The 26,120-nt window shown below is 41.3% G+C and overlaps 1 protein-coding gene across 3 annotated transcripts in view; it reads right to left on the reverse strand.

Moving 5' to 3' along the window:
• The window catches only part of brinp2 (bone morphogenetic protein/retinoic acid inducible neural-specific 2), a 118,367-nt gene that overhangs the window by 66,811 nt on the left and 25,436 nt on the right, over positions 1-26,120 (reverse strand). The gene's annotated exons all lie outside the window — the stretch shown is intronic.

The following is a 26,120-nucleotide window of genomic DNA, read 5'->3' on the forward strand; positions in this document are numbered from 1 at the left end:
AGTATTGGTCAAGTCCTGTGAATAAATGGAAATACATTTTAATCAACAACCCACGGATATTCTATTCACGCCGTTAACCGTATATTTTCAAAAACCTCTTCAGCAACCTCTTCTTATGATGTTAATTATATCGTTTCCTTTATTTATTTATTTTTATTGGATTGGAAAACATATAAGACCGGGGGTCTTATACCATTCTGGAGAATAACATGATCAACATACTTGGTCAATAAAATGTTGATTTTGTGGTCAATAAAATGTGGATTTTGTGGTCAATAAATTGTTGATTTTGTGGTCAATAAAAAGTTAAACCAGTTCTAATTCATGTGCCTGTTCTGTTTAGCAAGCTACAGGCAGTGCTATGGTCAGATTACTTAAAAATTTAGTTACTGGCCAAGTTTTTTAATTTTTTTATCAGAGAAGCAAATAACTGCACAGACAAAGAGCATAGTAAGGCCACGTGTTGGGGTTTGCGTAACCACTCTGAATGCCGAAAAGTATTTCAAACTGGCCTTCCAAGTATGGGTGGATTAGGTGAGAGAAAGACAATGAGAATTTCCTTTTCAAATTGCGCTCTAGCGACTCCTTGCAGTGGGTCAGTTACCAGCAAACTGGCGAAGGTAATTAGGAGTGTTACACTCGAAGGGTGTTGGTCCCAGGTTAAGAGAGCAATGTGTCCATGTCAATGGAAGCAGCATGACAACGACGGATGTGTCAAAGGATCCCAATTTTTGACTCTTGACCCCATTAAGATTTCCTACAGTGAGACAAGGTCCTAATAAAATCAGAAAATTGTGAGGAAAGTAAGGAAAGTAAGCGATAAAAATAAAGTCTTCTAATAAATATGGTTTGTCTTTTAAGTTATGCTATTTATTTTAGCGAGTGTTCACCACTAGTTTATGAATACATAATACAAAGTATGTTTTTCAATAATTGTTTTTTGTTATTTAAATCTGGCAAGGTAATTCTATTTGGGGACTGCTCCTCTACCTGTAAGCCTGCTTCAGTCATTGCTTTGAATTGCTGAACTCTCAGTACTTGTGCCTATGAAGTGTTGGAGCATTGACTCAGACTGGTTTCAGGGCAATATGTGACAGCTCTCTGATAATTGGTGGGAGTGTCTGTTAGAGGGGCATTTTGTTCACCTCAGCGAGCAATCATCAATTAGTGTTAGTATTTCAGTCTCCCTGTGGCCATACTTGTGTACTTTTGCTATTACCATTGGTTTAAACCATTACTCTGAAATGGCTAGCTGCTAGCTTTTTTTAATAGGCCAACCTCACAAAATTAGCGACAATGTTACGTGCCAAACAGCTGAACAGATAATTACATGCAATAATGAAATTCTTATCAGCAATCAAATTGTCTACGTAGTTGAATGCAATCTAACACATTTTCACTGAATTATCCTTACCACAAGGCCCCCGGCATGTTCGTATAATCAAATTAACTACATCAACACTAGAAATATGTCAGGATAATTAACATATAGAAACTGACACTTTCCAGTGTGAGATTGAATCCCCTGTGGGTCCATTGTTTTTCTTCCTCTCACATATGGACTTACATTATATTCATTGTTGTATTGTATTGAGAAGGGCACTGCAGTCATTGCATAACCTAGACATTCAGGCACAGCTTTTTCAGGAGAACATATAATACACCCAGGCCTGACCGTTTCGGAAAACCGAATGTATAATATATTTTCAAACACTATATCGGTTACACTGTTTACTTCCATTTTAGCACAGAGAAAGACAGGAAAGAAAAATCGAAAACACTCCAAACTCATATTATTTATGGAAAACATTTCTCTACATACTAGGATCATGCTAGATAATCTGTAAATAGGCCCCAGATTAAAAAAATAGCTAACTTTAACCGCACTCCCGTGGATATTCAATGGCTTGGACAGTATATCGTACCCCTGATTGGAGCTTTTGAAGAACCTTATTCTGGATTTGTTAAGAAAGTTCTTTGATTTTACATGGGGACAAATAATTTTGATAGCCACTTTAGAAAAATGATATGCAGGTGCTCATCAAAGCAGTTATGACTGAATCAAAGCTGAAGACCAGCTGAGGATGGATGTTTCCTCAAATAAAGATTGCTGTAAATGGGATTAAAAATGTATGTACAGTATATTGGTAGAGGTCCACTTAGACTGTGGTTGGATGGTTTACCAAACTCCCCCTGGTAGCCAAGTTGACATGTATCACGGATGCAACTGGAATAGTGGCAAATGCCCCTCGTAGTTTCTCAGCTGCCGCCATAAGCAGCAGTGTTGTCAGGGCACACTCAAGGAACACTGTCACCACAAAGACGTTCTTGAGCTGAGTTGTTGTGCTGAGGAATTCAAGGAAAGAAAGGGAGGAAGGCGCCTCACCACGCTCACCTGAATACCTTACTTTCTGATTATGAAATTGTAGCTTTGTCAAATGCGTTGGACTTCTATGCTGTTCACTCCTTTCTCTGGAGGTTTTACAGATGCTCCCTACACACAGTATTCGCTGCAACCCTTCTGATTTACTGTCCCTTGTGGATTTTTGTTCCTAGTCTCTTGCACACTTTCAGAACTGCCAATCTGCAGTCAAAATGGCTGAGCTAATCTCAGCCAATACTGCCATTCAGTCCTTCCATTTATGTTTTAAAACGGAGGTATTTACTTATCCCCCTTTCTCACTTGTCCATTTGCTCATTTACATTTTGTGCTGCCACTGTCACTCATCCACCTAGTCTTTACAACTCTGTAATCTATCGCCCACTAGGTGCCCTTGAACACTTCCCCAATGAGCTGGAAACCTCAACGACTGGTCACCAATCATAGCATTTGGTGACTTTTCCAATGCTGTCACACTCACAAGGCAGACAATAAGCTTGACCTTGTCTTCCCTCAGTGATGTTCCCCTACCCATTAACCCAATTCCCAAGTGCTGTGGAGCCATTGCCCTGGGTTGGCGGTCATCTTTTGAATTGGGACAGTTGTCCTGACTCTTTGACATCACACTAGGGGTTGTTTATCTTGTGCCATGTTAACTGCCTCATACCAACATGGCTACCTAATCAACCCCAGCTTTCAATTGGCCCATTCAGCCCCTCTCCTGTGTAACTATTCCCCAGGTCATTGCTGCAAATGCAAATGGGTTCTCAGTCAACCTACCTGGTAAACTAATCAAATATAAAGACACACCATCTAAACCCCAACCCACAGTCCTGCACTGTCACAATCTTCACTCTGGACTCCCACTCTATTCTATCCTAATCTATGTTATCATCACCTCCTCTCCACCCTCTAAGAGCTTGGTGTCTTAGGCACTTCACACTCCTGGATTGCATCCTACCTGGCAGGTTGCTCCTACCAGGTGATGTAAAGAGGATTAGTGTCTGCATCAAATGCTCTCACTACTGGTGTCCCTAATGCCATATTCTAGGCCCTCTCCTCTTCCCTCTATATACAAAGTCACTCTCCTCTGGCATATCCTCTCCTTGTTTCTCCTATCACTGCTATGACACTCATTTTCTCATTCCCCCTTCTGACTCCTAGGTGGCTGTGCCTGGTGGAATTCTCAGCTTGGATATCAGACCACCACCTCAATTGTAACCTTGAAAAGATGGAGCGGCTCTTCCTGCTTTTGAAAAGGCTTGCCTGCTTCAAGACCTTTCCATTACAGTTGTTAACTCAATGATGTCCCCTTCCAAGAACATTGACCCTGACAACGACCTGTCATTGTCTGAAAACATCAAAGAAATGGCGCTCCTGCAGATTCATGTTCTACAACATCCGTAGAGCACAACCTTACAAGTCCTAAAAAAAAAATGATAACGGTAAGAAGGGGAGAATGCTAGGTTTTTGACAACAGCATTACCAATGACTTTGAATGTATACACTTTTTTAAGACTGCAATTTCATGAAAATGGGGAAACAACTGCTGACTTAAATGTTTTGCATCTCAGTCCGGTGAAAGACTTTGTAAGAGGATTATTTTGAAAATTGGAAAACAGTTAAGTAATAATAATATATCACCTGTAGGACTGTGGCTCTAGTTGTGTGTGTGGGTATAGGTAGGTGGGTTGGTCAGAGAACACCAGCAGTGCTTGGTGGGTCTAGTAGTGCAGTGGTTTTCAAATGGTTTGGAAACTGAACAATGCAAACTGACAATCCAAATCATTGTGTGGGCCAGACAGAAATTTGTATGGATCTGGCCTTTGGGCAATGATATAGATATAGATTTAGGCTGAAAAGGAGATGCACACTTCCCATTCTATTATGGAGAAAAAATGACAGGTTTGTTTTTCTAATTAACCAATTAATCTGCATAACATAATCAAATATTAAGGGACAAGAATTAAACAAGAATGAACAAAATGTACACCTAAGATGGGGCCAGAAGTATTCCCTATTGGTCTTCTATTTTTTGTTAACAATCCAAATTAATTTAAAAAGTATGTTTTAAGGGGGAAAAAAGTTTAATTTACACTTGTAATACCATGGGATTTTGTTGTATTTTAATAGGCAATTAGGGAGGTCATTTATCTCATGAATAATTTTAATAGGCAACTAACCTAAAAATACATTCAAGTTCAGACATAGAATAAATATAATTATCTCTACTTTACAATAGACCACAGCTATATAGTATGTTACAGACTGAAAAATTGAATATTAACTAATACAGCCCTTTACTTACTAGTTGTGAATACACTAATTGTTGCTATTTAACATTTCAGCAGTTACTAACTAGCTTTAGTTTATTTACTGGTAGTCAACAGAAACATACAAAAACTGTTAGCATGCTCGCTGTCCTAATTTGCTTCCAGTCATTTTGTTAACAGTAGTTAGCGTTAATGGGGCACTTCACCCTGGGGGATCCTGAGGAGGCATGTATCATTTCTGACAGATTTCTCAGACAGTGACATTTGTTTCACTGATAATTGGAGCGCAGAATTGTTTTTGTAACACACACTAATATGTCAAAGTGTGGATTGAAGGGCAAATGTAGCCATGTATTGTTTCCATTTGTCTTTCTAATGCCATTCTGACATCATTCTGATGTCATGACCACAATAAGATGCCAGAATGACGTCAGAAATACATTGTGTGTATTTGTGTTGAGTTGCGGTTGTCCTTAATTGATTGTGAGTCTTTGTATGTCTCTAGCAATGTTCCTATCAGAAGATGTATTTATAAATGTGCAAGGTGTCTATTTCTAAAAGACTACAACTATGTGGAAACGATACTTCCTGCTTTGGCCCAGTTCCTCCCCTTTACATCTGCAGGTTTTCTAAGCATAATTCCGGTAGACTGACCGGGTACTGCTAGATGCCTAACTAACTTTACTTAATTACAATACAATGGCTTGCAATCATGAAGTATACATTTTTGACGGACCGCGTAAGCGGAGCCGGCCTAGAAGAGTGAATGTCTCTTACTGAGTCCCTGACTGACTGACTACCCCTTGTTAAATAGCGTTGTGGTTAGATACAGGGGCTCCGGAACAACAAGTCCCGTGTTCGCTTCCCGTAACTGTCTAAACGCATTAAGTTCAGGACAGGAAAAACTTTGCTGGCTACAACTTTTGTAGCTAAGTAATAGGAGGCCTAAAATAAAACAATTCTGGTGGATATTAGGATTTGTTCAGGATAGACAAACACTTCGCAGGCTTCACAATTCTCTTGTCTCTCCACTTGACAAAAAAGTCAGTTATCGTTAGTGATGGCCATTCCAGGCTTCATTACCGTTCTTCTAGCAGCAGGATATTATGCTAGCAGTGCTAATTCAGATTTTCAGATCATCGAATTATAAAAGTTAATATAGTTAACCTTGTCTGTACATTTTATGTTTAATGTCCGTTCCAATGTTATTCTTGTCTGTTCTTTTTCACAGACTAGATAGTTAACTATATTGCCTTATACAATTATGGCTTTTATTGTGATAAAGAAAATCTGAGTGCTGCCAGCATAATATCCTGCTGCTAAAATAACGCTAATGAAGCCTCGAATGGCCATCAGTAGTTATCAATGTCATTCACAAATTAAAGTTCATAGATGCTATTTGTGGTGGAGGTCAACTTAATAAGAAACGTTACTCAGTTTAACACAATATAATGGCGTCTAGTGACATATTACTTGCTAATAAGCTTTTAAAACAGCCAGTGGCAAAAGTCATACAGTTCATAGGTAAACTTAATAAGAAACGTTACTTAGTTTAACGCTCGTTAATGATGTCTAACAAAATATTCAAACTTGGCGTGATGTTAATATGTGAAAATAATATAATGCGAAATGTGTGCATTTCGGTGGCGTATTGGTTAATGACAATTACAAATTGTATTTGGAAAGTTGTTCAGGATAAAGATCGCACAAGAGTATGCTCATTCTATTGATTTCTCCCTTACTTTTTGTAAAAAAAAAATGTGGCTGTGGTAATTTATGTGCTAATAGGTTTGTAGGTTTAGTAGCAACCAGAGACGTCACTAGGATCACAAAACATTAGGGGCTTAGCCCCGCACCCCATGAATGCACGATCGGAGTTATGGATGCATAGATCAGGGGCTATTTTTTTGGGTCAGTTGGAGATCAGGGGCTTTTCATAAAAGATCCGGGGCTATAGCCTCGGACGCACATGCCTTACGACGCCACTGGTAGCGACAGTTACTTTTGAGATCTGTAGCTAGCAATTATTACGTAAAATACACTTTTTTAGATATGGTTATTAGTAAAATTGACTATACCCTTGTAGCCTAACCATGCTATGGATCTGTCTGCCTGGATGAAATTATTCTGAAGTTATTCTGGCTAGTTTGCGTGAACATGTAGTTTCAACAATTCATTGAAATAACGACAAGATTTAGTAGAAAGAGAAAACATGTACAAAACATCATTGCCTACCACAGTACACTTGTCTATGTTCACTAGTCAAATTTACTTGTCAAAATTGAATTTTCTTTTGAAAAGGTTATTTTTACTGGTAAATGTGTGTTCATGTTTGTTGTCATGGTATGAACAGGATAAATGCGAACATGCTGTTTCCCTGTGAGTTGTGTGATGTTTATCTGTCGATTCTACATCAAAATTCAAATTAGTTCATTCTTGTGTTAGGAAGATCTAGTCTTTTTAGGACACAAATGTATCATTGATAACATTAGTAATTATACATGAAGTAATTGTGATAGTTGGTGAAAAGCCCCTTTAACTCTAAAAACAATAATGTTTGTTATTTTGGACAATTGTTTACACCAAATAATTTGACTCTTGAGAAATAATATTCACCCTTATTAAATCAAGCGCCTTATTACAAAAAATGCCAAATGATCATTATCAAATGCTTGCCTCATCAATTTACCATTTGTCAAACTACAGCAGTGTATTTATGTATGAGTCAACTCTTATAAGATTAAAACGTCAGTCCAAACATTCCTACAGATTTTCTGGTCGTATTGGCCCCACTATGGCCGGGGAAATACTTTACTTTCAATGTAGCTGCATTTTCCTACTCGTCTGCCACGGCAAAGCCGCAAACACTGCCAGAAAATACCATATAGTCGCTGCTCTCAAAGTTAACAATATTGTAACTTTGACCCCAGAGCCAATCGGCTTACAGCATGTCTTGGAGTCCAGTGCAGTCATGCTAAGGAAAAATTAACTTATTTAAACTAATTTTGTTTGTTGCTGAGTTCCTACAATGAATGCATACCAGGCAAATTAATAACTGTATTGCATCGATCAAATTTCAGTAAATTTTTTTGTTTGTTAATTTATACTTGTGATTGAATGGGGGCAGGTACTGTTGTTGCTTGTTAAGGTGAAGAGATGTTATGCCTTGACCATCATTTGCGCCAAATGTCGCTATCTGTAAATAAAACAGATGACAGTTCAGTACCACTGAAGTTGCTCTTAATAATAATAACATTGTAGCTAATTGCTTCAGTCACAGTTTTGTATTAACAGTGTTAAATCAGGAACCTTTGTACAATGATTGCATTCAGAGGTAGCACCCTTTAGGACTAAGGGATGATTTGATAAAAAATTTAAGCCATATAGTCCCATTGGTGCATTTCATAGTCAGAACGCCCACCACTGATTCACTGTGGAGTGAAGACCTCTCATCTCACAAGGCTCCGGCTACCTTGCGGAGAATGACAAGCCTGTCTGTAAAATGGGATGTAATGTTATACTGTCTTGAAGCACCTGGCATTCGCACTTATCTGAATTGTCTACATTATTTCAAAGGCTAAGAGGATACAACATAATACCATCAGTGGAAAATGAATCACTGTAAAATAATGAGTACTTTATTTCACCTTTGTGAATCACATCTGCCTGCCCACTCATCAAGACATGGCCTGTCTTAAACAGTGTCTCTTATTACACGCTGCTCACTCCACTGGGGAGTAAGGCCCGTCCTGCATCCCAAATAACATCCTGTGCTTTAACTTGTGCACTACGAGTAGTAGTGTATTATACAGGGAATAGAGTGCTATTTGTGGCGTACCCACAGTAAAGAGGAGAAGCTGGGGGAAACAGCTGTGGCAGCTGCTGCTGCTGCTTTCAAATCTCTTTTCATTCTGTATCCCGCCTTCCTCCCCAACAGCCAGGACTCCATCATAACTTTCCATTTTGACAGTTGGGATTTTGCGCTTGTAAACAGGAGATGGGATTTTAATGCTATTTTATATGCTGAATCCAAGTGTAAACTCTACTTCAGCATAAATAAAATACGACTTGCAGTGTAGTTTCCCTCACACGGTATGCTTACAAATGAAAGTCTCTTCCATACTGTATGATGGTAGTCATCTCATGAAGCTGGAGGGAAAACAAGCGATATACGATTCATACAAATTCTACTGCTGACTTTCCAATCTTGCTTGAAATTTGCCTTTCAAATTAGTCTAAGTTCTAGAAGCGGCACTCTTACTGAGATCTCCATACCCGGGATATTGCTCCTCTCTTGGGGTTCTTCCTAATTATAAAATGCATAAAACATCCTGAAAATGCCAGTGAGACAATGGAGGAAATACTGAATTTAGCCTTGACATTTAATGTTCAACTTGCATAATTCAGGTACCTTCCTATTTACCCTTTCTACCTAAGAGAAAACCAAGGAGAAGAATGTATTGAATTCAGTTTGGAGGCACGAGGGCGCACATGTGGAATAGAAAACCATTTTATCGTCTCACACTTAGAAATAACATTTTAGAAAAGTATGGTCTGGGGAACTGGGTGCCTTTTGTACCATTAACCAAGGTTTGCAGTTGGGTAATGCTCAGACACCTAAATACCACTCGGACCTCACTCGCATAGCAGCGGACTGGCCATTTGGAGCACCGGGAAAATTCCTGGTGGGCCTGTCAAATTCTGGGCCGGTGGGCTTTGTTTCATTGGAGCAAGGAATTGGGCGTCGCAGCACTTGGTCCACGTCAAACTTTAGAGGAAGGTGCCAAAGAGCAGAGTAAGTTAGGGATTGTGAGCTTACTACTAACGCAAGCAAAGAGGCAAAGCAGTAAGCAATGATGGGGATGGAGAGGAAGAGTAGATAAGATAACCTCAAAATTGGACTATAGAAACAAGCTAGCTATTTAGCTAATGAACGACATTAAGGTAGTTACCATGATGCCTACCAGTCAGTTAATTAATGTAGCTAGCCTTATGCAGCAGCTGGTCGAAGTAATTTCAAGACCTGTTGTTATATTGTGTTCAATATGTAGCTTCCTGAACTTCCGCTCTTAAAAGTTATTAAATCTCTGCAATTTGTTTGACATTGACATTTTAATATTTTCTTTTTGGGGTGTATGCAGCGTTATTTTCTTTATGGCCCTCACACATGGTAAATAGGGACATTGTAGGCTATATTTGTCAAAGCAAAATATTTTAGTATTACATGTAACAGGTTAATGTTTCTTTGATGCCCTGCTGCTTACATTAGTCAGTCCTTGATACTGAACAATCACCTTTTATTAATTATGAATTAATTAATTAATGGTCATGGTCAGCTGCAGTGGAAGAAGAGAGGGCCAGGGACCGACAGGATACTGAATATGGGCTGCTGAGGAAACTGATCCTCAGATAAGGTAGCCGGGACATATTGTATCTTGACATATTTCCTGCCTCACTGTGCTTTTTGTTCTAATGTAGCGCTTTCAACAATTTTTCAGTGTGACTTAGCAGTTGTCTACTACTTTTACAGAATGAAGCCATCCAGGTCTCACCGAGCAGCAACTCAGTCTCCTACACCGGGATTTTCCTGGCTCAAAATGAGTCAAAGGTGGTACCCCAAACCCAGCTACCCTGCACCCCACCGGAAGCTCTTCTGTGATATACTTTGTATAATATCTGGCCACTTGAAAAAGACAACTGTTACAGTGTTTCATCTGCCTTGTTGTCCATGTCCACTTGTGCAGCTAACGCACACTACAATCTCCTCCCTGATACAACAGCAACCAAAAAACAAACAATAAATCTATTCTTTAAATATTAACATGTTACATATTAGATATATATATTTTTTTTAATTCATATGTAGGATTTTAAACTAATGTGTTTCTTTTGTTCTCCTATGCCTGTCCTGGACTAGTAGACATTTTATTGGATTTAAGTGCATCCAGCCTATAGATTCTGCTTGGCTGTTTTCCTAAGCCCCCAAACACATTGACTCCACAATGCATCTAGCATACAGAGCATATCATTCCCACTTCATTATCAAAACTATGTTTATTAGGTCTAGGAATCACAAAAATATGAAATCACTTCATAATTAATCCCAGTCAATATTATTGTTGTCTATTTTCATTATACTATTCATTCATTCATCTTCTTCTTCTCCAGGGCCGGGTCGCGGGGGCAGCAGACTAAGCAGAGATGCCCAGACTTCCCTCTCCCTAGACACTTCCTCCAGCTCTTCCGGGGGGACACTGAGGCGTTCCCAGGCCAGCCGGGAGACATAGTCCCTCCAGCGTGTCTTAGGTCTTCCCGGGGTCTCCTCCCAGTGGGACGGGCCCAGAACACCTTCCCGGGAAGGCGTTCAGGAGGCACCCGGAACAGATGCCCAAGCCACCTCAGGTGACCCCTCTCGATGTGGAGGAGCAGTGGCTCTACTCTGAGCTCCTCCCAGGTGACCGAGCTTCTCACCCTATCTCTAAGGGATCGCCCAGCCACCCAGTGGAGAAAGCTCATTTCGGCCGCCTGTATCCGGGATCTTGTCCCAAAGCTCATGACCATAGGTGAGAGTAGGAACGTAGATTGACCGGTAAATCGACCGCATTACTGCAGAAGCTACACCGATCCGTCTGTCAATTTCCCGTTCCATCCTTCCCTCACTCATGAACAAGACCCCTAGATACTTAAACTCCTCCACTTGAAGCAAGAACTCTCCACCAACCTGAAGTGGGCAAGCCACCCTTTTCCGACTGAGGACCATGGCCTCGGCTTTGGAGGTACTGATTTTTATCCCCACCGCTTCACACTCGGCAGCAAACCGTGCCAGTGCATGCTGAAGGTCCTGGTTTGAAGGGGCCAACACGACAACATAATCCGCAAAGAGTAGAGACAAAATCGTGTGGTCCCCAAACCTGACACCCTCCGGCCCCTGGCTGCGCCTAGAAATTCTGTCCATAAAAATTACGAACAGAACCGGCTACAAAGGGCACAACATGCACCGGAAACAAGTCTGACTTACTGCCGGCAATGCGAACTAAGCTCCTGCTTCAGTCGTACAGGGAACTGACAGCCCTTAGCAAAGGACCCAGGACCCCATCCTCCCGAAGCACCCTCCACAGGATGCCGCGAGGGACACAGTCGAATGCCTTCTCCAAATCCACAAAACACATGTGGATTGGTTGGGCAAACTCCCATGAACCCTCCATCACCCTGCAGAGGGTATATTCAGCCATATTCTCCCCTCCAGTACCCTGGCATAGACTTTACCGGGGAGGCTGAGAAGTGTGATCCCCCAGTAGTTGGAACACACCCTCCGGTCCCCCTTCTTAAAAAGAGGGAGCACCACCCCTGACTTCCATCCCAGAGGCACTGTCCCCGACCGCCACGCGATGCTGCAGAGGCGTGTCAACCAAGACAGCCCCACAACATCCAGAGACTTGAGGTACTCAGGGCAGATCTCATCCACCCCCGGTGCCTTGCCACTGAGGAGTTTCTTGACTACCTCAGTGACTTCAGCCCAGGTGATGGATGAGTCCACCTCTGAGCCCTCAGCCTCTGCTTGCTCAATGGAAGACGTGACGGCGGGATTGAGGAGATCCTTGAAGTACTCCTTCCACTGCCCGACGACATCCCCAGTTGAGGTCAACAGCTGCCCAGCTCCACTGTAAACAGCGTTGGTAGGGCACTGTTTCCTGATAGGACTCCTTCTTCAGCTTGACGGCATCCCTTACTTCCGGTGTCCACCACCAGGTTCGGGGACCGCCGCCTCGACAGGCCCCCGGAGACCTTACGGCCACAGCTCCGAGCGGCCGCTTCGACAATGGAGGTGGAGAACATGGTCCACTCGGACTCAAAATCTCCAGCCTCCCTCGGGATCCAGTCGAAGCTCTGCCGGAGGTGGGAGTTAAAGATCTCTCTGACAGGAGACTCGGCCAGACGTTCCCAGCAGACTCTTACAGTACGCTTGGGTCTGCAGAGTCTGTCCAGCTTCCTCCCCCGCCATCAGATCCAACTCACCACCAGGTGGTGATCAGTTGACAGCTCCGCCCCTCTCTTTACCCTGCCTTCAACTGCCGCCCGACCCTCTACGCACCGAACCCTTAGGGTCCCTCCTGCAGGTCGTTATACTATGTTCTTGTCAATAAGACTTGCATTTAAAACGCATCAGAGCTGTAGGCATATATATCATAGTGTTGTGTTTTACCTCCATCCTTGCCTTGAAGCAACATAATTTATCCCCCTCTCTTGACTTCAGCTGTAGGCTACATGGCTATGCAGCATCTTCACATTCATACATTTATGTTAGTGACTTATATATATTAATTGCATATATTAGCTTACATACCCTCATGTAATCATCTTTTCACCAGTCATCTTTGTCTCGTAAATTCTATTGAAAAAATCTGTGATTCTACTAGTTGTCATCTGAAATGTTAACAAATGTTATGCAGATTTGATGTAGTTTAGGTGTTATTACGTTTTATTTAAATATTTTGACATGCTTGGGTGTAAAAGAAAACTAAGATCCACTTGCTTTTCTGAAGTTACTCATCTCTGCGACGTCCTGTGTACAAGGTTGCCAGATCATTGACAGTAAAACTGTGAAATCTGTACAAACGCTATATCTTCTATACAACCCTATCTGTAAATCAACACACCCAAATTATGTTTTACCATGTCGACACACAGAGGCCGTGCGAGAGTTTGGGAAGGCGGCCACCTTTGAGTTTTATATGCAGGAAAATCCCTACTACATATGGACCCTATATGTACCTACACATGATTGCATGGATTGACAATTACATGTTCTGGCATGTGTAGTAGTTGTGTTTCGAGAGTCTGTCGGTGTTGGCGTACACGGAGGGAAGTGCTGCTAATACTCAAGTGGGATTTAGGTTAGGATTAGGGTTAGGGGTTAGGGGTAAGGTTAAACAATAACGGTTTTGGTTAGATCATGGATACTGTGTGGTTAATGTTAGGATTAAAGTTACATGTAAGGTTAGACAAACAAAAAACAAGTAGGTTTATCCAATATGGATCTGCCCTGAGCAACCAGCCACTGTTCTAGCATAACTATTGCACGTTTAATCCTGATGGAAGCTAGTGAGCGTTGTGTAGCTGTTGCTGGTGGGTGCGTGCATCGGTGGGGTTGGGGTGGTTGGTTGGAGTGGTGGGCTGGTTTGGGTCAAAGTCCAGGGTTTTTGGTCACGGTTCATCCCTGCTTTTGCATGTACACTGACATTTAGAAACGTATTGTTATTGATGGAAACATTAAATCAGCTGATTTAACAACAGGACTTGAAAAATACAAAAATTCAACCAATTGCAAAATTTGAATGAAAATGACAGAGTATGGTATGGCATAATTATGATTATTTGGGTGGTTGTCTGAATCACCTTAGGTAAGTTGAAGATTCCGATTTCAGGACCCATAGAATTGCTGAAATGTATAGTTTCACTCTGACTAGACTAATTGCCCAGAGGTCCTTTGCAGTTTAGTGTACTTAAGGGAAAGAACACAGTGCAGACCGGTCATGCTTTCCATTCCATTGTTTAGTCTCCCATGCATGGTAGGCCAAATTATTCTCTTTCCATTCCATTATGTAGTTTCCCATGCATGGTAGGCCAAATTATTCTCTTTCCATTCCATCATGTAGTCACCCATGCATGGTAGCCCAAATGATTTTCTTTCCATTTCATCATGTAGTCTCCCATGCATGGTAGGCCAAATTATTCTCTTCATTTTAACCGTACTGTGCCTGTGTATTGCTAGCATTAGGTAAAGCACCGGGCATGTTGACGGCCTCGCCTTCAGGGTAAGTTATACCTGTCCACTCTGCCCAGCAATGGGTACATGCTAATGAGTTCAGCCTTATTGGTTCCAACTTAATAAGGGTTTGCGAGTGTGGGCCGACACCTGCCTTCTGGCCAAGCGGAGCAGGTGTAGTCCCATTACCAGATGTCCTCTTGAACTCAACTACTCATAGTCAGTGTTTTAACTACTCAGCAAGCGTGCCAGCTGTCCCATAATATTTCTGGATCGTTGCTCGCCGAGGGTGGATTTCATTCTGCTCAAAAAGAGTAGGCACGGTAGCAGGCTGGTAGGTTTTGTACTATGGCTCAATTATGAAAACTGGCAGCCAAGGCATTACTTTGCATCAGATTCCGCCTGGCAATTTGTTAAACTGCAGTTTGATGAAAGGATGACAGCAATTATGAGGAGTACACCTCCTACGCAATGGTAAGCCAAACAGCTGTCACATATATCTTGGTTACACAAGATTTATGTCCCTATGCGTCGAGCTGCATTGCACCGATAGTGTCGTGATTCCAACCCAAAATGTACAGGATGCACATCTGTGTGTGTTTAACCACAGAGGCGTGCCACTCATTGGAGAGAAGCGATGACACTCCAGGACACTTACATACACAGGATTGTTTTTTCCTTAAAAAATAAAAATAAAAATTACCATTGCCAAATAAACAACCCTGAATCCAGCTGTGCAATGTTTTTTTGTTTTTTTTCTGAACATCTGAGTCTCTGATTGGATGTTGCCAAGCAGAGAAATGGCACATAACTACTGATTTAACTTTCTAACTGGCATTCATCTCACTCAGTAACCTCTATATGTTAATATTTTATGAGCAGTTTTATGAGCACTTTCTCACTATGAAGCTGATGATTAAAATGTGATCCTCTCAGTAAAGGTTTGCCCTCGGGTAACTTTTGTGTAAGATAAATAAATAAAAGCCATACTCCTAAAAATAAAACAGCGTTAATTAAAAAGCGTAAGCATGGCAAGTTAATCAGCTGAAACAATTAGGAGGGCGTGAAAAAGCATGAATGTTAAAATAATCATTTTCATGGGCACACCTCATTGTTCGGGATGCTTAAAAATGAGTTGCCACACATGTCAAACTGGAAAGCAGGTGCTTGCCTCTTAACTACACATTAATAAAAAGTACAGTCAGCATTATACATTACAGAGCAGATGGTCTCCAGAGATAATGTCTAATAGCTAGCCAGAGAGGCATCAAGCTGAATATCTACATTGGGGTCCTCCAACGGAGCCAATGTTAAGCAAACAACCATATGGGCAATTAGCACCCATCAATACCCTCTACATTTCTACAGCACTTTATAATTAAGAAACACCAGTCTGTCTTTAAGAGCTTCATATTTTCCAGCTGTATGACTTCCCCAAAGTACCAGAGGATCGATGATCTGTTATTGCTTCACCTGTCCAGCTGCCGTTTCTCCATAAACACAACACCACATAGTGTAATTGCCTATACATCACTCTGGAAACACACTGCCCAGATAATTAACCAAGCTGCTTACTGAGGCTAACACTGCCTCCATAAAAAGACGATTTGCATATTGCAACAACTCTTTATTAGTTTGTAGCCTAATCCCCCAATAGGTCTACAGTGACTTGGGAGTTTGTGGAATTCCTGCCAAGAATAATACACCCACATTTGGTTATTGATAGGCCAGCAGGGCCTCAGTTTGAATCGCCACTGAAAGCTACGGTGTATTATTCATAATTTACTAATGTACTGAAGGAAATATCCATGAAGGTGGGATACATTTTTTAATGAACGACCTATGAAATCACCAATCATCTAAAGCTACATTTAACTGTAATGAATTTCCCACTGTGAAACATTTCGCATGTTTTGTGATTAACAACAGCCATCAACCTGGTTTAATTACTAGGTGAAAATGTATTGCTGTCATTCATAGATGATGTGCATTGTCATTGTAATCGCTTTCAGTGGCAACAGTTAATCAAGGCCAATTACAAGGCCAGAAACATTTAGCTTTAGAAAGACACTGACGTGGGTGTCACTTGTCCTTGTGCTGAATCCATTTTAAAACAGCTATAGGTTGATGGGTGGCTTTCAAAGGATTGAACTGATTTCCAGAAAATGCCAAGAGGCGCTCTTGTGCTTTCATGTCAATATTTGCATGGTATTTATTCTGATTAATTATAAAGCTACCAGCTATTTAAACTTCTAAGCCTCCCAGTTAAAAATCATATAGAACTAAAACTCATTACCTTTTAGGACACGTTCATTCTATTTAAATCATTAACAACCGGATATGTGCTGCTTCAAGCCTTACTACACCTCTGTAAGAATTATTGGCAAGCATACCTTTCTCCCCATTGCTAAAAGCTGCTTAGAATCAAGTAAATAATTGTCCAATTATCACGACCAAAGTAACATCAATTAGCAGTGCTCAAAATCAATTGACATGAATGCTTTGCACTTGGAACCTTTCTGATAAGTACATCTGTGTTTCGACACTGCACCAGCTTCATACTTTTTGCTCATATTTATTGTTACACAATGAAAAAGTGGAATTGTTAAGGTTCATTGTTGATGTCCAACATTTGTACAGTTCAGTATATTTCTAGTATAATGGGTCATCTTTCTACCCAATGTTTAGACTTTGAGGTATGATCATCCCTGACCTCTGATTAGAGGGATAATGTATGTGAGGTTCATTAGCATAATAGGACATGTGTTGTGATAACATGTGCACTGATGCCAACTGTCAGTGGAAGTGTTGTAGCAGTTGAACTGTTTGATGGTTTTGCTGATGTCGAGGAACTCCCTTGACACTGCCTGTTCTGCAAATTGTCTAAGAGCGTGTGTCACTTATGAGCTGCACTAAAAAGATTATTGTAAATGTTTCAGTAACTTGCTGGCATCTTGTCACCAAATGCCTTTGGTGAACCTTTCTTTTAAAATATAATTTTTTAAAACAATATGCTTTAAATAATGCTTTTCTTTTCTATTAATAATTCATCATAGTCATTGTTTTATTGAACATTTGAAAACAGGATTACCAGTATTGTTATTGAAATGTCAATGGGATGAGTTGTCGTTGTACTTTCCCAACCATAATCTTAGAAAGATTAGGGGCTTCCAAATTCGACACCCTTGATAGCGATTAGATTTTATTGCCTTAGTCAAGGGCAGAGCAATATATTTTTTTCAAGTCAACTTGGGAATTTGATGTAGCAACCTTTTTGTTTCTGGCCCAAAGCTCTAAACAATAGACTACTCATATGCTGTCTAGGATATGAGGTATTTTGTGCTTTAAAACACTTGATATTTGACACAAGAAACTCTGGTTATGGTGTCATCTATTTGAATCACACACACCTTGTGATAATAAAAGCTGTATACATTATATCCTTACATGCGTGCTTTGGAAAGGAAGTAGTACTTTCCAGGGGCGGTTTTAGTGATTTGGGGGCCCTAGGCAGAGACTGGTAGAGGCCCCAACATCATCTATTTTTTTTACCTTATTGTCTTTATCAAAGCTTTACCGGCAACATTTTGAATATACCTTCTTTCTTTACTGTTGTGACAATAAACTGTCAGAGCTTTCTTGGGGAACCAGGGGAGGATAAACATCAACATCGCTAATTTGTGATCAGTGGCACTGTCCCTATCACCATCATAACCAACAATGTTGTCACTGTAATCAAAATGCGTGATGTTAGAAGAACGACATGATGGGACTGAATCAATGTCTTCTTAACCGCTGGCTGATGGCCATTCGTGATGGTCAAGGTCAGGGAAAGCGCTTTCTTATATGACCGTCACTGTCATATTCAGTAATAGCCGCTGTTGCTAAGCTATTCACATGTATGACACAATAGTTAGCTGCTAAGGTAATACTGTTATGGAAACTCACACTATTTTCCTCTTTCCTTCTTTTTCCTGCCCCACTCACATATAAGTGTTTCATATTTAAAAAACTTTGCTATCCATCTCTTCTGTTGTGTAGCAGGCCCAGGCTGACTGAATAAGATACCTAATGCCTTTCGGGCTGCTGCCGTGAGAAACATAATGGGACAGACCATTTGAGTAAGAGAGGGGGGTTCGGTCTCAAACATAAATAATGTATTAGAAGGCATGATTTAATCTGAGTATCATTTTGAGTAACACGACCAGATCTTAAAACAAAAAACTAAATATAAAAAACATAATGTATTATTATATTTTTAAAATTGTATCTCAGATTTTTCACAGGGCCCTAAACCTTCTGGGGCCAAAGGCGGCTGCCTAACTTGCCTAATGGTAGCAACCGTCACTGGTGCTTTCTTTTAGGGACAGAGGTGATCTGGTTGTTAGCTTGAGGCCACAGCTACTGACAGGAGGGATTTAACACAGCCTAGCTGAGGATTAAAGTCACAACACTTTCAATGGAAAGGTAAAACTAAGAATATTCATATCAGATAAGCAAGGTGTTTCATCACAGATATTCTCAACACAGAGCTTAAGAGAAGATGAAAGTTGGTAGGAGGATGTTTTCTAGCACACTGAAGGCATTTTATATTTTTCCTGGCCCAGGGCTCATTAAAAATGCTATAGTAATTTAACAAATACTTTTTTCTGATTGATGGTTTAAAGTGGTTGTGCGTTTTTCTCACTCTTTAATGACTTCGGCCAGCTACAGCAAGGCTCATCCTAGTGGTTTTTAGATAAATTACTTTTTTTGTGCAAGATGAATCACTCTATTAGGGTCAATGAACACTAATGGAGAAAAACTCGACATAATGCCTCATGCAATATCAATGTTGCTGGTTATATTAATATATATAAAAAGCTCTGTTAAATTTGCTTGCAATATAATAATGTTTTATTGTACAACCCAATTTCCCCAAAAAATTGGGACGCTGCATGAAATGCTAATTAAATGCATAATGCAATGATGGGCAAATAATTTATACCTATATGTAATAGAAAATAGTATGATGACATATGAAATGTTGAAACTAAGAGATTTTGTTGTTTCTGGAATAATATATGCCCATTTTGAATTTAATGCCAGCAACACGTTTCAGAAAAGTTGGGACAGGGGCATGTTTATTACCATGTTGCATCACCTCATCTTTTAACAATACTCTGTAAGCGTTTGGGAACCGAGGAGACAAATTGCTGTATTTTTGAAAGTGAAATGTATTCCCATTCTTGCTTGAAATAGGACAACAGCTGCTCCACATTTCAGGGTCTCCTTTGTCATATTTTTTGTTTCATGATGTGCCAAATGTTTTCAATAGGTGACAGGTGTGGACTGCAGGCAGGCCAGTTTAGCCCCCGGACTCTTACTACGAAGCCACGTTGCTGTAATATGTGCAGAAGGTGGTTTGGCATTCATCTCATCTCATCCCCCGGGAGATACTGTGGGAGGTGCTGGGGGAGTATGGGGTGAGGAGGTCCCTTCTGAGGGCTATCCAATCCCTGTACGTCCAAAGTGAGAGCTGTGTTCGGGTTCTCGGTAATAAGTCGGACTCGTTCCAGGTGGGGGTTGGTCTCCGCCAGGGCTGCGCTTTATCAAAAATCCTGGTTGTAATATTGATACAGGATATTGAGGCGTAGTTGAGGTGGGGAGGGGTTGCAGTTTGGTGGGCTGGGGATCTCATCGCTGATTTTTGCGGATGATGTGGTCCTGATCATCGGTCTGTGACCTTCAGCACTGACTGGACCGGTTCGCAGCCGAGTGCGAAGCGGTTGGGATGAGGATTAGCACCTCTAAATCTGAGGCCATGGTTCTCAGCAGGAAACCGATGGAGTGCCAACACCAGGTAGGGAATGAGGCGTTACCCCAAGTAAAGGAGTTCAAGTATCTCGGGGTCTTGTTCGCGAGTGAGGGTACAATGGAGCGGGAGATTGGCCGGAGAATCGGAGCAGCGGGGGCGCTATTGCATTCGCTTTACCGCACCGTTGTGACGAAAAGAGAGCTGAGCCAGGAGGTAAAGCTCTCGATATACCGGTCAATTTTCGTTCCTACCCTCACCTATGGTTATGAAGGCTGGGTCATGACCGAAAGAACAAGATCGCGAGTACATGCGGCTGAAATGGGTTTTCTCAGAAGGGTGGCTGGCTTCTCCCTTAAGGATAGGGTGAGAAGCTCAGCCATCCGTGAGGAACACGGAGTAGAGCTGCTGCTCCATTGCATTGAAAGGAACCAGTTGAGGTGGTTCGGGCATCTGGTAAGGATGCCCCCAGGACGTCTCCCTAGGGAGGTGTTCCAGGCACGTCCAGCTGGGAGGAGACCTCGGGGTAGGCCCAGGACTAGGTGGAGAGATTATATTTCGACACTGGCCTGGGAACGCCTCAGGATCCCCCAGTCAGAGCAGGCAAATGTGGCTCGGGAAAGGGAAGTTTGGGGTCCCCTGCTGGAGCTGCTGCCCCCGCGACCCAATACCGGATAAGCAGATGAAGATGAGATGGTTTGGCATTGTCTTGCTGAAATAAGCAAGGCATTCCCTGAAAAAGACTGGATGGCAACATACAGTATATCACAAAAGTGAGTACACGCCTTGTATTTTTGTAAATATTTGATTATATCTTTTAATTTGAGAACACTGAAGAAATGACACTTTGCTACAATATAAAGTAGTGAGTGTACAGCTTGTATAAGTGTAAATTTGCTGTTCCCTCAAAATAACACCATACACAGCCATTAATGTCTAAACCACTGGCAATAAAAGTGAGGACACCCCTAAGTGAAAATGTCCAAATTGGGCCCAAAGTGCAAATATTTTGTGTGGCCACCATCACTTTCCAGCACTGCCTTAACCCTCTTGGGCATGGAGTTCACCAGAGCTTCACAGGTTGCCACTGCAGTCCTCTTCCACTACCCCATGATGACATCACGGAGCTGGTGGATGTTAGAGACCTTGCGCTCCTCCACCTTCCGTTTGAGGATGCCCCACAGATGCTAAGTAGCGTTTAGGTCTGAAGACATGCTTGGCCAGTCCATCACCTTTACCCTCAGCTTCTTTAGCAAGGCAGTGGTCGTGTGTTTGGGGTTGTCATCATGTTGGAATAATGCCCTGCGGCCTAGTCTCCAAAGGGAGGGGATCATGCTCTGCTTCAGTATGTCACAGTACATGTTGGCATTCATGGTTCCCTCAATGAACTGTAGCTCCCAGTGCCGACAGCACTCATGTAGCCCCGGACCATGACACTCCCACCACCATGCTTGACTGTAGGCAAGACACACTTGTCTTTGTACTCCTCACCTGGTTGCCGCCACACACTCTTGACACCATCTAAACCAAATAAGTTTATCTTGGTTTCATCAGACCACAGGACATGATTCCAGTAATCCATGTCCTTAGTCTGCTTGTCTTCAGCTAACTGTTTGCGGGCTTTCTTGTGCATCATCTTTAGAAGAGGCTTCCTTCTGGGACGACAGCCATGCAGACCAATTTGACACAGTGTGCGGTGTATGGTCTGGGCACTGACAGGCTGACCCCCCACCCCTTCAACCTCTGCAGCAATGCTGGCAGCACTCATACGTCTATTTCCCAAAGACAACCTCTGGATATGACGGTGAGCATGTGCACTCAACTTCTTTGGTCGACCACGGCGAGGCCTGTTCTGAGTGGAACCTGTCCTGTTAAACCGCTGTATGTTCTTGGCCACCGTGCTGCAGCTCAGTTTCAGGGTCGTGGCAATCTTCTTATAGCCTAGGCCATCTTTATGTAGAGCAACAATTCTTTTTTTCAGATCCTCAGAGAGTTATTTGCCATGAGGTGCCATGTTGAACTTCCAGTGACCAGTATGAGGGAGTGTGAGAGTGATTACACCAAATTTAACACACCTGCTCCCCATTCACACCTGAGACCTTGTAACACTAACGGAGAGAAAATGGCAAATCGTGCCCAATTTGGACATTTTCACTTAGGGGTGTACTCACTTTTGTTGCCAGTGGTTTAGACATTAATGGCTGTGTGTTGCGTTATTTTGAGGGAACAGCAAATTTACACTGTTATGCAAGCTGCACACTCACTGCTTTACATTGTAGCAAAGTGTCATTTCTTCAGTGTTGTCACATGAAAGGTTTAATCAAATATTTGCAAAAATGTGAGGGGTGTACTCACTTTTGTGATATACTGTATGTTGCTCCCAAACTGATATACAGCTCGGAAAAAACTGAGAGATCACTGCACCTTTTTCTTTCCTTTCCAAAAAAGTTGAAAAGGAAGGTTTTGAGTGAGGAACAGAAGCGTTCAATTCACAGTGGTCTCTTAATTTGAACCCTTCTGTTCCTCACTCAAAACCTTCCTTTTCAACTTTTTTAGAAAAGAAAGAAGAAGCTGCAGTGGTCTCTTATTTTATTTTGGAGCTGTATATTGTTCAGTATTAATGCTACCTTCACACTTATGCAAGTCATTCATGCCATGTGCACTAATGCAGCCACGTACAATCACGGATGCTGGCTTTGGAACTGTGGGCTGATAACAAGCCGTATGGTCCCTCTCCTCTTAAGTCTGGAAGACATGGAATCCATGATCACCAAAAACATTTCAAGTTTTGATTTGTCAGACCACAGGACTCTTTTGCACTTGGCCTCAGTCCATCGCAAATGAGCTCAGGCCCAGAGTAGACTGCGGCAGATCTGGATCTGGTTTATGTATGGTTTCTTCTTTGCATGGTAGAGTTTTAACTTGCATTTGTGGATGCAGCGACAGTGTGTTCACAGACAATGGGTTTTGGATGTGTTCCTGAGCCCATGCAGTGATTTCCGCTATAGAATCATGTCTGTTTTTAATCCAGTGCCGTCTGAGGGCCCGAAGGTCACGGCCATCCAATATTAGTTTTCAACCTTGGCCCTTGCGAACAGATTTCTCCAGATTCTCTGAAACTTTTAATAATGTAATATACCACAGATGATGAGACTCCAAATTGCAATTTTAAATTGAGAGATATAATTTCTTTATTTTTGCACTATTTGCCTGAGCAGTCTTTCACGGAGTTGTGAACCCCTCCCTGTCTTTACTTATCCTCTCTGTGATGCTCTTTTTATACCCAATCATGTTACTGACATCTTGCCAATTAGTTGTGAGATGGGGTTGCAAGATAAATGTTTTAGTTAGCTTCTTTTAAAATGTAACTTGTTTTCACAAAATTACTTGTCAAAACCAAAATCAGCATTTTCTTTACGATATATTTTCTAGTTGCTTTTAGCCTTAAGGCATCTGGAATTGTGTAACTGTGCATGAGGAAACCCCTGCCTGTCTATGACGAGCACATCCTACCTTGTATTATTCTCTGGAAATGGATGGAAATCTTTTAAAGCGGCCTAATAGTAAGAGATCAATACGCCAGGGCAAGACTGATCCAATTCTCCAGCCCAGGGGAGGTCCGACCCACAGATGCGTTCAGTGCACAGCACATGGCCAACAGCAGCGCTACCATGCCAACTCCTCTCATGTTGCTCTCTCTACAAATCGGCTATTCCCCGGAGATGCAGCAACCAAAAACAAACACCTCTCTGCCTTTATCTCTCTTTACATTTCTTTTTCTGTCTCTTTCCCTCCCCCCATGCTCTCACCCCTTTTTCCCTTCCTAAAACGTGACACAGGGCCAAAGTTACCTAGGCTGTGGCAGCAACACCTCATAATTATTGTGTACCAGTTAACATCCATCCAGACATAACTGAATAAATGTAGTTCCTTCCTCAGTTCATATACTCTCCAAATTCTTAGCTTTTTAATTTCAGATTTTTCACCTAAGCTAACACATGGAACTGTTTTAAGGTCACCCCATGCCTCATTTAGCAATATGACTTTTGACTTAGTACCAAATTAGCACAAATTTGTTTTAGTACCAATTTAATAACTATTAACAATAGTTATTTTAATTGAATTTTTAGTAATGAAAATTAAATTAAAATGTATTGCTCTGGTGCTTAGAAACACATTGAAAACACAGATGTAACATAAAAATAAAATAATAAAAATATATTAGAAAAATTATTCACTGGAAAAATAGTTTTGGTTTAAATTCCCTAAAGCTGAGTGATTAGAGAAGTAGCTTTGTATTACACCTGGTTTTGATAACTAACCATTGTAAGCTTTCGGTTATTATCCCCGTGTCCAAAATGTTTATAGCATTGGTACTTAGATTACCTCCAGATGGATTGTATGTGTTGTATACCAAAGCCACTAACACTGCTGTGTTGCAGGGACTCCACTGAGGTATTTGTTAGTTTGTAGCATCAACCATTTCAATCAATCAAATGTATTTATAAAGCCCTTTTTACAACAGCAGTTGTCACAAATGCTTTTACAGAAACACCCGGCCTTAAACCCCAAGGAGCAAACAACAGTAGTTTTGAATTTCAGTGGCTAGGAAAAACTCCCTATGAAGGCTGAAATTTATGAAGAAACCTAGAGAGGACCCAGGCTCAGAGGGGTGACCAATCCTCTTCTGACTGTTCCAACTGGAATAATTAATAAATGCATGTGGGCTAAATCCAGAGTCCATTTAAATTTAGACTAGTTCAGAAGTATGACCAGATGGACAAGGACAGGAAACCAGGTACTCCGCAGGTGTGGACCAGGACCTCATGTCCTCCTAAAGTTTAAAACAGGAGGAGACTGGGAAAATTCAGAAAAGGCATTCCTCATATCAACAACGATTTATAGTGGAAAAGGAGAACTTAGTGGGGAAGGAGAACTGACCCAATCCCCCAGCACAATAGCATAGCAGCGTACGACCTTGGGACTGAGACAGTTCCTGATCCTTTCGTTTTTAGGACAAGACAACTTCGGAAGAAAAGACATAGGCTTCACAGAACTAATTTATATGTCACCCATGCTGGGAAAGTCAGGGTCCATACTTTCATTACTACCTCATCAGTTGGATTTAAAAGAAAAATATGTATCTGCTTACTCAGATCAAACACTGCATATACCAAACCCAATGCCATTTAGTACATGCATGGCATATACAGGCAGATTAAAAAGAGCCTGATAAAAACCTCAAAGATCTTGAAGTCAAACAGATAGACTAATATTGTGATGCTGTCTCGCAGGCGAGACATTACATTTGAGAAAGAGGTTAATGGAACTTGACTAAAATAATAGAAATGGAAACCACTGACTGTATGCTACCTGCTTAAATTAGCAGGATGTAGCATTTTACAGTCACTTAGGTTGTGCTCTCACCAATGTATGAATCAAACTGGAGGTTGGTCAAAGGCCACTCTTAGCTTAGTTTTTGTGAATTATCTTCAACAACTCATAGATGTGCTCTTCAATCCATATCAAGCAGACATCTCACTACACTGCTGCTGCATGTCTGTTGTCTGACAGTCATTAAGCTAGCTAGCCAGAGATGCATACAACTTTGCTAGCTGGCATAATGTCAAAGATTGCCCAAATAATTCCATAATACACAGCAAATTCTAACTGGAATACAAAGCATTTTTTGATACTTCCTATATTTGGGTCGGATTACATTCTCATTTCAAACGAATCACGTCACGTTCTCACCTCCCCATACAAACCAGACACCAAGGGGAAAAATTATCCAGGGTTTGATTCAGCCGAACTGAACTAGCTAGGTGTGAAAGCAAACTTATTCTTAACCAAAACATTTAATAAATCTAAATGTTATGCAGTGAAACAAGCCAATATATACAGTGG

The sequence above is a fragment of the Esox lucius genome, chromosome 3 (genome assembly GCF_011004845.1).
Source record: "Esox lucius isolate fEsoLuc1 chromosome 3, fEsoLuc1.pri, whole genome shotgun sequence".
NCBI classification, from domain to species: domain Eukaryota; kingdom Metazoa; phylum Chordata; class Actinopteri; order Esociformes; family Esocidae; genus Esox; species Esox lucius.